The 12,298-nt window shown below is 39.5% G+C and overlaps 1 protein-coding gene across 1 annotated transcript in view; it reads right to left on the bottom strand.

The window, feature by feature from the left end:
• HIGD1C (HIG1 hypoxia inducible domain family member 1C) overlaps positions 1–12,298 on the bottom strand; it is an 88,087-nt gene that overhangs the window by 49,370 nt on the left and 26,419 nt on the right. The gene's annotated exons all lie outside the window — the stretch shown is intronic.

Genomic DNA, 12,298 nt, shown 5'->3' with positions numbered 1-12,298 from the left:
GTCACAGCAGTCTGTGGTGGTAGCCGGGCACCATCTAGCTGTACTGGTCTCAGTCTGGTGGAAGCCATGGTAGATGTGGTCTATTAGTCCTTTGGACTATTCTTTCCCTTGTATCTTTAGTTTTCTTCATTCTCCCTTGCTCCTGAAGGGGTGAGACCAGTGGAGTACCTAAGATAATTCATGTCTACTATCTAGTTAGTGACTACCCCCTCCCTCCCTCTCCACCCTTGTAACCATCAAAGAATGTTTTCTTCTGTGTTTAAACCTTTTCTTGAGTTCTTATAATAGTGGTCTCATACGATATTTGTCCTTTTGTGACTGATTAATTTCACTCAGCATAATGCCTTCCAGGTTCATGCGTGTTATGTTTCGCAGATTCATCCTTGTTCTTTATTGCTATGTAATATTCCATCGTGTGAATATACCATGATTTGTTTATCCATTCACCTGTTGATGGGCACCTAGGTTGTTTCCATGTTTTTGGTATTGTGAATAGTGCTGCGATGAACATGGATGTGCATATACCTATTCATGTGATGGCTCTTATTTCTCTAGGATATATTCTAAGGAGTGGGATTGCTGAATCGTACAGTACATCTATTTCTAGCTTTTTAAGGAAGTGCCAAATCAATTTCCAAATGGTTGTACCATTTTAGATTCCCACTAGCAGTGTACAAGAGTTCCAGTCTCTCCACAACCTCTTCAACATATATTATTTTGTGTTTTTCAGATTAATGCTAGCCTTGTTGGGGTGAGATCATATCTCATTGTAGTTTTTATTTGCATTTCTTTAATGGCTAATGATCGTGACCATTTCCTCATGTATCTGTTAGCTGCCTGAATGTCTTCTTTGGTGAAGTGCCTGTTCATATCCTTTCTCCCAATTTTTAATTGGTTTATTTGTCTTTTTGTTGTTGAGGTTTTGCAGTATCTTGCAGATTTTAGAGATGAGACCAATCAGATGTGTCATAGCCAAATTTTTTTTCCCAGTCTGTAGTTTGTCTTTTTACTCTTTTGGTGCAGTCTTTGGATGAGTATTAAGCGTTTGATTATTAGGAGCTCCCAGTCATCTTGTTTCTCTTCTGGTGTTTGTGCATTGTTAGTAATGTTTGGTATTCTGATTATGCCACATATTAGGGCTCCTAGCGTTGTCCCTATTTTTTTCTTCCATGATCTTTATCGTTTTAGATTTTATATTTAGGTCTCTGATCCATTTTGAGTTAGTTTTTGTGCATGGTGTGAGGTATGGGTCTTGTTTGATTTTTTTGCAGATGGATATGCAGTTGTGCCAGCACCATTTATTAAAGAGACTGTCTTTTCCCCTTTTAACAGACTTTGGGCCTTTGTCAAATATCAGCTGATCATAGGTGGATGAATTTATATCTCAATTCTCGATTCTGTTTCATTGGTCTACGTGTCTGTTGTTGTGCAAGTGCTACCAGTGTGAGGCTGTTTTGACTACTGTGGCAGTATAATAGATTCTAAAATCAGGTAGTGTGAGGCCTCCCATTTTGTTTTTCTTTTTCTGTAATGCTTTACTTACCCAGGGCCTCTTCCCTTTCCATATGAAATTGGTGATTTGTTTCTCCATCTCCTTAAAAAATGTTGTTGGAATTCGGATCAGGATTCCATCATATCTGTAGACTGCTTTGGGTAGAAGTGACATTTTCGCAACGTTGAGTTTTCCTGTCCATGAGCAGGGTATATAGGTCTCTTTTGTTTTCTTGCAATAGTATCTTTTAGTTTTCTTTATATAGGTCTCTTATACCTCTGGTTAGATTTATTCCTAAGTATTTTATCTTCTTGGGGGGTATTGTAAATGGTATTGATTTGTTCATTTCCTCCTTGAAGTTCTCTTTATTGGTGTAGAGGAATCCAGCTGATTTTTGTGTTAATCTTGTACCCTGATATTTGCTAAAATCTCCTATTAGTTCTAGTAGTTTCGTTGTGGATTCTTTGGAGTTTTCTTCTTTCCTGTCTTTTTAATGACCTCTTGCTTTCTTCATGTATGATATCCTTCCACAACTCATCTGGACTTTGGCCATTAGCGTTCAGTGTGTTAAATGTATTCTTGAGATGGTGTCTAAATTCAGGTGGGATATTTTGAGGCCATAGTTAGGTTATTGTGAACTCGTTTTAATTTTCTTCAGCTTCAACTTGAACTTGAGCAATTGATGGTCTGTTCACAGTCGGCCCCTGGCCTTGTTCTGACTGATGATATTGAGCTTCTACATCATCTCTTTCCACAGATGTAGTGAATTTGATTCTTGTGTATTCTGTTTGGTGAGGTCCACATGTATAGTCACCATTTAAGTTATTGAAAAAAGATATTTGCAATGAATAAGTTGTTGGTCTTGCGAAACTCTATCATGCGATCTCTGGCATTGGTTCTATCACCAAGGCATATTTTCCAACTCCTGATCTCTCTTCCTTGTTTCCAGCTTTCACATTCCAGTCACTAGTAATTACTGATGCATCTTGATTGCATGTTTGATCAATTTCAGACAGCAGAAATTGGAAAAATCTTCAATTTCTTCATCTTTGGCATTAGTTGGTACATAAATTTGAATAATAGTCGTATTAACTGGTCTTCCTTGTAGGTGTATGGATATTATTCTATCACTGACAGCATTGTACTTCAGGATAGATTTTGAAATCTTTGTGAGGATGAATGTGACACCATTCATCTTCAATTTGTCATTCTGGCATAGTAGACCATATGATTATCTGATTCAAAGTGGCCAATACCCGTCGATTTCAGCTCACTAATGCCTAGGGTATCTATCTTTATGCATTCCATTTCATTTTTGACAACTTCCAATTTCCCTAGATTCATACTTCGTACATCCCACATTCTGATTATTAATGGATATTTGCAGCTGTTTCTTCTCATTTTGAGTTGTGTCACATCAGCAAATGGAAGTCCTGAAAGCTTGACTCCATCCACATCATTAAGGTCGACTCTTCTTTGAGGATGCAGCCCTTCCCAAGTCGTATTTTGAGTGTCTTCCTACCTGAGGGGCTCATCTTCCAGCACTATATCAGACAATGTTCAGCTGCTGTTCGTAACATTTTCACTGGTCCATTTTTTTCGGAAGTAGACTGCCAGGTCTTTATTCCTAGTCTGTCTTAGTCTGGAAGCTCCATTGAAACCTGTCCGCCATGGTAAACTGACAGACAAGTGGTGGAGCGTATTTGTAGGAGCATATTTTAGGGAAAGGATGTGTACCTTTCACCAGATTCTTAAGGGTGTTGTTGTTGTTAGGTGCAATTGAGTGGATTTCAACTCATACCAACCCCAAGTGACAGAGTAGAACTGCCCCATAGGGTTTTTGGCTGTTTTACTGGTGGCATAGTGGTTAAGAGCTATGGTTGCTAACCAAAAGGTTGGCAGTTCGAATCTACCAGTCACTCCTTGAAAACTGTATGGGGCAGTTGTACTCTGTCCTAAAGGGTCGCTATGAGTCGGAATCGACTCGATGGCAATGGGGTCAATGGGGTATGACCTCATAAGTGGGAAAAAGATGTGGAAGTCTGCTTCTGTAAAGATTTCAGCCTTGGAAACCATATGGAAGCAGTTCTACTCTGTCCTATAGGGTCACTATGAGTTGGAATTGACTCGATGGCAGTGGGTTTATGACCCCATAAAAACTAAGAATTGGTCCCAGGTGATACCATCTTTTCCTAATTTTCACACTTTCAGACCTAGGCACAGCTCTCATCCAAGTGCTCTGTGAGTATATGGCAAAAGTTTCTTTGAGGAGTTTTCCTTGGGAGCCCAGAATGCTTTAAATCCTACCCAGAATTAAAAACAAAAACAAAAAATGTTGCCGTGGAGTTGATTCCAACTCATAGTCGGACCCTAGAGGACAGGGTAGAACTGCCCCTATCCCACTGATCAGTTGGTGGGTTTCAATCACCAGCAACAGCCAAGCACTTAACCACTGCACCACCAGAGTTCCTTACCCAGAATTACGAAGGGAAGAAAATAAGGGCACAACATCAAAAATGTGGGCTAACAGGTTGACTATTAGTAGTCTACTTTATTTTTCTGATGTTTCCTCTCATTTTAAAAATTTGGGTTGGGTGCATTGGTCAGTAAGTTGGTATATGGCACTATGTTATCTTTATTAATAAACAAACAAATATATAAAATAGCAGCCTTTGCTTTTTTAACAAAAAGGTTTTTCGATTTCTTTATTTCTAAGCTTTGGTGGACAATGAAGTTGAAAAGGTTCTTCCTCTGGGATCAGAGTTAATAATCTGTTCTCATAACTTGAGAGGTGAGATAGAATGTTAACTGGGTGCTGCTTCTTTTTCAGTCCTAATACTAGCGGCTTAGCTTGACAGGTAAAACAGGAATGGAGACAGAGGGATTTAGGAGATCATGTGTGTATTCACAAGAACTCTGTACAGAGGTTATTTGTAGCAGCTGAAGCAAGTGGATCTCATGAGAGTGCTCATGAGTTAGGTGCAAAAACGAGAAATTTGCCACATTATTTTTTATAGGAGTTTTTTTTTTTTTTTACATACCGTAGTCCCCAGGTTACAAACAAGATCAGTTCCCAATTGTGTCTTTAAGTTGAATTTTTAGGTAAGTCAGTACATGTGTGTACGGTTCTTATCTAGCCTTACTTTAGAGCAATGATGTAAAAGCTGCACGTGCTGGTGAAGGTGAGTGTAATGAAGAATTTGTCAGTAAGGGTTGGCTCAATAGTTTCAAAGTGAGGGCACATTAACTGGATTAAATCAAATCTAAGAAGTTTCCTGAACACAACCAAACACTTTGAGGGATGGAGTAGCAGGGGCAGGGGACTGGGGACCATGGTTTCGGGAGACATCTAGGTCAGTTGGCATAACAAAGCTTATTAAGAAAATGTTCTGGATTCCACTTTGGTGAATGGCATCTGGGGTCTTAAAAACTTGCAAGCAGCCATCTAAGATGCATCAATTCGTCCCCCCACTTGCAGCAAAGGAGAATGAAGAACAACAAAGACGTAAGGAAAATATTAGCCCAAGAGACAAAAACCAAAAAAAAAAAACCAAACTTGTTGCTGTCAAGTCGATTCTGACTCAAAGCCACCCTATAGGACAGAGTAGAACTAACCCATATTGTTTCCAAGGACCACCTGGTGGACTTGAACTGCTGACCTCTTTGGTTAGCAGCCATAGCTCTTAAGCACTATACCACCACAGTTTCCAAGAGACAAAAGAGGCCACATAAACCAGAGACTCCATCAGCCTGAGACCAGAAGAACTACATGGTGCCTGGCTACCACCAATGACCACTCTGACAAGGAACACAACAGAGAGTCCCTGACAGAGCAGGAGAAAAGTATGGTGCAGAACTCAAATTCACATGAAAAGACCAGACTTAATGGTCTGACTGAGACTAGAGGAACTCCAGAAGACATGGGCCCCAGACTCTCTGTTAACCCAGAACTAAAACCATTCCTGAAGCGAGTTCTTCAGACAATGATTACACTGAAGTATAAAACATAAAATAATACTCATGAAGAGTGTGCTTCTTAGTTCAAGTAGAAACATAAGACTAAATGGGCAGCTCCTGTCCGGAGGCAAGAAGAGAAGGTAAAAAGGGACAGGAGCTGGTTGAATGGACATGAGAAACCCAGGGTGGAAAGGGGGAGTATGCTGTCATATTATAGGGATTGCATCTAGGGTCACATAACAATATGTGTATAAACTTTTGTATGAGAAATTAACTTGAGCTGTAAACTTTCACCTAAAGAGCAATTAAAAAAAAAACCCAAAGTGTGGGTAAATTTACATAATATTAACAGGCAAGTACGATTTGTTTGTAAGTTGGAGGTTTGTAACCCAGGGGCTGCCTGTATACCAAATCTTCAAAAAATACTATAGTGTATAATAACAAGATGATTGGACTGTGAGCACTGTATTTATAGAGGTAAAATAACTTGTCTAATGGAAAAACACATTTCATTCCCCTCCTCTCACAAATGCTTAAGGAGGCAAGCTTTGACCAGAGTGAGGCCCATGTGAAGAGGCTATAGTGCTCATCACTAACAATTTTATGGTTTAAAAAACACCTTTTGCATTTTATCTCATTTCATCCTCCCAACAATCCTAGTAGATGTGGCTGGTGTTTATCCTCTTTTACTAAGTGAGTAAAATATTAGTGAGAAACAACGATGAGATTCCAATTCAAATATTCTGACTCTACACCTCATGCTTTTTCCATAGTACAACAAAACTGGGAAAAGTGTTGAGGAGTCGGTTAGCAGATGGCCTTAAGAGAAGAAATGAGCATCTTAAATTCAGTATTTTTAGTTATAGGAATGTCCAAATTAACCTGTAATTTAAGAAAGATTGTCCTTATTCTGGAAATTATGAGGCTGGAGATGGGTAGTGAAGTCATCGAGACCAGTCTGGAGCATGTGCTGGTGTGAGAGGCTCTGGTTTAGATCAGGTATTGGTGCCTGCCTGGGAAGCCACCTCTTTGTAACCCAGAAAAGTTGTTTGTTGACTTTCTGTTCTTGCCATGCTATGTATGTGGGAAGGATTAGATAAAAGGAGGGCAAAGAAACTTGAATAACTTGCAAAAGGAGTTTTTTTTTTTTCCTGTCTTTCTTTCTTTAAATTTTATTTACTTTGTTGTTGAGAATATACACAGCAAAACATACACCAATTTAATGGTTTCTACGTGTACAATTTAGTAACATTGATTACATTCTTCGAGTTGGACAACCGTTCAAAAGGAGTGTTTTTTTTAACTCTTGAATCCAGATTTAGTATCTTCCCCTCACCTTAGAGCTACTTTTCTGTAATATCCTTTGGCAAATTTCTAGATAAATGGTTTGCCGTTCCAGCCATCTCCAGTCAGCATATGGTCACCTGTGCACCGGATCCTGGACTAAGGTGATGGCTGTGGAAGTGAAGTCTGAGGGACAAACTGAGAGGTATGAGGAACAGGCAGAACTTGATGAAGAATTAATCAGAGGCTTTCTGAGCACCTGCTATGTAGTAAGCACTGTCCATGGCATGTAGAAGAAAGGAAGAAGATACAGGCAGTCTCCAGATTACAAACGTGTTCCATTCCTAAATCTGTCTTTAAACTCAATTTGTACTTAAATCAGAAGTTAGGTACGGTTCGTCTCTAGTATCAGTCAAATGTTTCTCTTAGCATATAGTATATAGTGTACCTTTCTATGCATAAAAAAAACATTAAAGAAACACTTCCAGATACACTAAAACATCTTTAACATAATAATATAGTAATAGTAATAATGTTTTGATGCATGTTTCAAAGTTGCACCCATTTGTTATTACAAATCATTGTATGTATCTCAGATTTTTAATTTAATAGGCTTTATGGGAATTGGTTTGTAACCTCGGGTTGTACATAAGCTGGATGTTCATAGCCCAGAGACTGCCTGTATTGGTGATGTAAAATTACACCATTGGGTACTAGTGAATGAGTGTTAAGAGATTTCTCACAAAGGAAGCTTCTTGAAATAGCCAGTGAAGGCTTTGTAGAAGGAATATCATTTTATATGGTCCTTGAAGAATATAGGGGAATAATCAAAGGTGGTGGAGAAGTTGCAAAGAGTTGCTTATTTAGGGAAAGTGACAATGAATTCTGTTTTTGATGCGTCAAATTCTGAATATCAAAGGACTGGCAGAAGTGTGTGTGAGGTGCAGGAATCTTCTTCACACAGGTGATGATTCACAACCTGAGAGTAGAAGAAAGGTTCAAAGGATTGAATACAAGGATAAAACCCACTGCCCTCGAGTTGATTCCAACTCATAGCAACCTTATACAATACAAGGATGGTACACAGCATAAGAGTCTTGGGGGACCACTCACAGTGAAATGGTGGAGGAAGGAGAATACAGAGCTACAGAGGTCTTGGAATCAGGAGACTACCTGGAGAGGCAGTACTGCATAGTGAGGAGGCCCGGGTTTCAGAGTCAGGTGAAACCAAGCAAAAACCAAACCATTCTCTGTTGAGTCATTTTCGACTCATAGCGACCCTACAGGATAGAGCAGAACTGCCCCCATGGGGTTCCAAAGCTGTAATTTTTGTGGAAGGAGATTGCCTTATCTTTTTCCTGCGGACCGGTTGGTGGGTTTGAACGACCTCTTGATTAGCAGTGAAGTGCTTAACCACTGTACCACCAGGGCTCCTTCAAAGCTAGGTAAAAGACATGGGGATACTCCTGTGGTCTCTCATTGTGTGCCTTTGGTAAGTGACATAACCTCCTTAAATCTGTTTTCTCATTTGTTGGATGGAGGTAATCATACCTGTGTTACAGAGTTATGAGAACTATATGAAATGAATGTGTAAAAAGTTAATGCCTGGCATAAAGAAGACACTTGATAAAGGGAAGTTTTTATTATCGGGTATTAGAGTCATGGAATAAAACGATCATTCTGAGAAAAAGGTTGACATCAGTGTCAGATACATTTTAGAGGCTGAGAAGGATGCAGCCTGAGGTAAGACTATTGGGCCTGAGTGATTTTTACTTTTAAGAATGGTAAAATCTGAATGGTAATATTCCTAGTTCATTCATGTATATTCCAATGTAGTTTTCTACAGTTTCCCAGATAGTTTTTTCTGTAGAAACACAATAACACCTTGCTTGATCTTCATATTATTATTTTTTTAACTGAACTAGAACTAGGAATGTTGGTCAGTCTGTTTATTTTCTGTGACTTCAGTTAATATGACTTCTGCCCCCAATTCTCATGCACCGGTACTAGTTCTGTGGTTCAACAGGGAATTCTGGTAATTCTTTCACGTAGCACACATGCTTTTGGTTTTAAATATTCAGATAATTAAAGTGACACTTACTGAATAGTTTTCTTTTTTGCTTTTCTTGACATTAGCCTGCTGTGGTTCTTTACTCTTTCAATTGCCTAACTGGATAAACAAGAATTGAATTTCAGTTATGTTAAGTTCTGTGTTTTCAAAGGGAAAGGCTTACGTTAGGGTCAGGAGGACAAAAGGAGCTATTATACAATGCTTGCTTCACTTTCTTTTCAAGTGTGAAATATGTAGGAATTCAAAAGAAACAACTGGAATATTAGAATATTTAGGAACAAAGTGTTTTATAAGATTTTTTTTTTTTTTTTTTGTCAGCCATTAAACTAAGAGTTGGGCTTACTGCTTCAGGGTCTTTAACAAAATTAGGAAGAAGCTGATGAGATAGTAGCCACCCCAGCCTCTGCCCTTCAGGGTCTGGTGCCCAACTCTGCCTGCTTTCTTTCGGTTCCTTGAGCATACTGTGTTCCCTCCCTTTCTTCAGCCTTGGCATAAGCTGTTCCATTAGACTGAAATACTCTTTATTCATCCTTTGGAGCTCAGTTCAGCTGCCACTTCCTCAAATAAACCTCTGACCCATCTTTCTCCAGGGTAGGTTTCCTGCCGCCCTACTGCTATGAAGGCAAACCCTCATAGATAGCGTTTATCACAATTGTATGTTCCATGAGAGCAGGGGCCATGTGGTCCTTTTTCAGGGCTCTAAGCCAAGCACCAGGAACAGACCACATAATAGGTACTCAATAAATATTTTTTCAGTGAAGTGAACATTTATTAAGTGCCAAGTGCATCATTTCATTTACTCCTCACAACAATACTCTAGGTAGATATTATCTTCATTTTCAGATAAAGTCTCTGAGACTAGAGAAGTAATTAATTACCCAAAGTCATATGGTCAACAAATGACCCAGGCAGAACCTGACCTAGGTCACTTGGATAAGCCAGTGTTTCATTTTGTCTTATATTTTCCTTGTTGCGTGCAGTTATCCCACCGAAAAGCCAGCGTTCCAGGAACTGTCCCATGTGATCTCCTATAGGAAAGCAGACAGAGGATCTTTTAACGGGCCTTTGTTGTGTGCCTTCCCAGCATCCATCCCCTCTTCTCCCCGTCACTGCCTCTGTTTTTATCTGGAGGATATACAACTCTCCTCGCCTAAGTCCACGGGGTCTGAGTGGGCTCAGCCTTGGGATGAAGCCCTATGACCTACACTGGAGCTAATTAGCATAATCAATCCCCTCTTGCCATAGTGGTTGGTTCAGGGATGGGCTCGAGATATAGGATGGTCAATCAGAGCCAACGAGACTCCACCCAGGACTTTGGTTGAAGTTTTTGCAAAAGTGGACTTGCTCTTTCCACTGGCCTTGGACGCGTAGAGATTGGAGTTACTGTCACCAACTCTCCCCACCCCCACCTGACAGGACAGAGAGGAAGGCAGACCTGACCCGAGAGACTTTTTGGCTCCTGATGACGTTACCTGAGCCCTGCTCAAGCTGTGCTTGCTGCTTTCTGCCCCTACGCTTTTCACTAATTTAAGCCAATAAATCACTTTTTCTGCGTAAGCCAGTTTGGGTTGGGAGCTTTGTCACTTGCAAACAAAGGAATCCTAAAAAAAACCGGACATTTTTGCTTTTTTTTTTTTTCTGTTTCCATTTTTCACAGGCTTAAGTCACCTCCTCAGGTTCTTTGAATCGGAATTGACTCGACGGCACTGGGTTTGGTTTTTTGGTTTTAGGCTGACTTAGGAGTCAGCATTGACTTGCCGGCAATGGGTTTGGTTTTTTTTTTAGGCTGACCTAACCAATAATGAGGTGGGTAGATTAAGGAAGTTCCTACTTTTGCGAGACTGCAGAGGGAGATTTATGTTGCAGAGCTCAGGAGGCCTCAGATAACATCCCAACCCCTTCAACAACAGCTGTTTTGGCAGGGATTCATGGTCAAGAAGTCATTCAGAGAGTAGTAAGCTTCCTTTCTGCCCTGTGGATTTTACAAATAGGGTCTTGGGACTTGAACTTTTCAAAACCCATTCTGATTCTTCCAAGATTGCTTATTCTAAAATCTACTAGCTATGTTTATAGTTACCTAGTTGTAGAAAGAAAAATCTGTAGCTTAATTTTCCACAATGAAGACCTCCTAGAGAAATTGAGAAGAATGAAGCCAAACTAGCAAAGCTGTAAATCATTTACTTCCATTCTGATTTAGTAGATGATATTGGAGCCATTACTCCTTATCCTAGAATGTGACCCAGCTGGAGCTGGACTCACAAGGACACATCAACTGGGCCCTGAAGTATTAAGACAATAGCTAAGATAATCTTGGAAAATATCTTTTAGGGAAACTTTCACATAAAGCCAATCAAACAGAACACAAAATACTTTCCACTCTGATCTTTGTCTATTAGCATTTAGTGAATAGAAAATTTGTTGGACCAGTGAAAACCCTCCTGTGTTCTGAAACCTGTACTAGTGATTGTTAAGAGGGATGATTCAAAACGTAGAATCACAGTTTCTAGCCAATCTGAAAAGGTGAAGCTTTCAATGGTTTTGCCCATTGTGTAGTGTTAACATATTCTGATGACTCTGTAATGTTTCTTGGACTTGGACAGACATGGCTATGGCAGCAAGCTTGTCCATTTTCCCATTCTTGCTTATTCTATAGTTTCCTTGGACTCAGGCAGACATGGCTCTAGCAGCGTGCTTGTCCACTTCCCACTTTTGCCTTTTTGAATATATGCCGAATAAAACTTTCTTTTTGCTTTACTAAACTTTGTGATGTTTTTTACCCTACAACAATTCCTAAAATGAATGTGAACTTATTGGTTGATTTGATATTTAAAATAATCCCTTTGCAAATTCACCTCAGAAAAAAATACTAAATTTATTAAAATACATACAATTATTGAAAATCCGATTTTTACATCCCTGACTGACCAATCTAACACTTGTTTTCGAAGGACTTATGATTTTCACAAGTTATCGTAGTTACAAAGGACAAAGAAATCATCTTGGGACAGAAGTGGAATTTGATCAGAATAATCCGAAACATACTTGTTTACTTCCTCTTTACAGACTCTCAGATTGCCTGGTTTTTAGTGGCTCTTACATTGTGTATTACACAAGGTTTTCCTAATTACAATGGACCTTATCCTAACCTTGCCTGCAATCCACTACGTTCAGCAAAGATTATCCTAGATAATAAAGAAAGTGAACTCTAAACCTTATTCACCTCAAATAGTACTATGGATAGACTAAACTGTCAAGTAATGAGCCCTGGTGGCATAGTGGTTAAGTGTTCAGCTGCTAACCGAAAGGTTGGAGGTTCAAACCCACCAGCCACTCCTTAGGAGAAAGATGTGGCAGTCTACTTCCCTAGAGATTACAGCCTTGGACACCCTATGGGGCAGTTCTGCTCAGTCCTATTCACCAGATGACCTTTTTTTTTTTTTTTTTGTAAAGCGTACAATCTTTAAGTATTGAGAGCTGGAATGCAGAAAAACAAA

Source organism: Elephas maximus, chromosome 4, assembly GCF_024166365.1.
Source record: "Elephas maximus indicus isolate mEleMax1 chromosome 4, mEleMax1 primary haplotype, whole genome shotgun sequence".
NCBI lineage: Eukaryota > Metazoa > Chordata > Mammalia > Proboscidea > Elephantidae > Elephas > Elephas maximus.
This window is presented reverse-complemented; position numbering and strand designations above follow the sequence as displayed.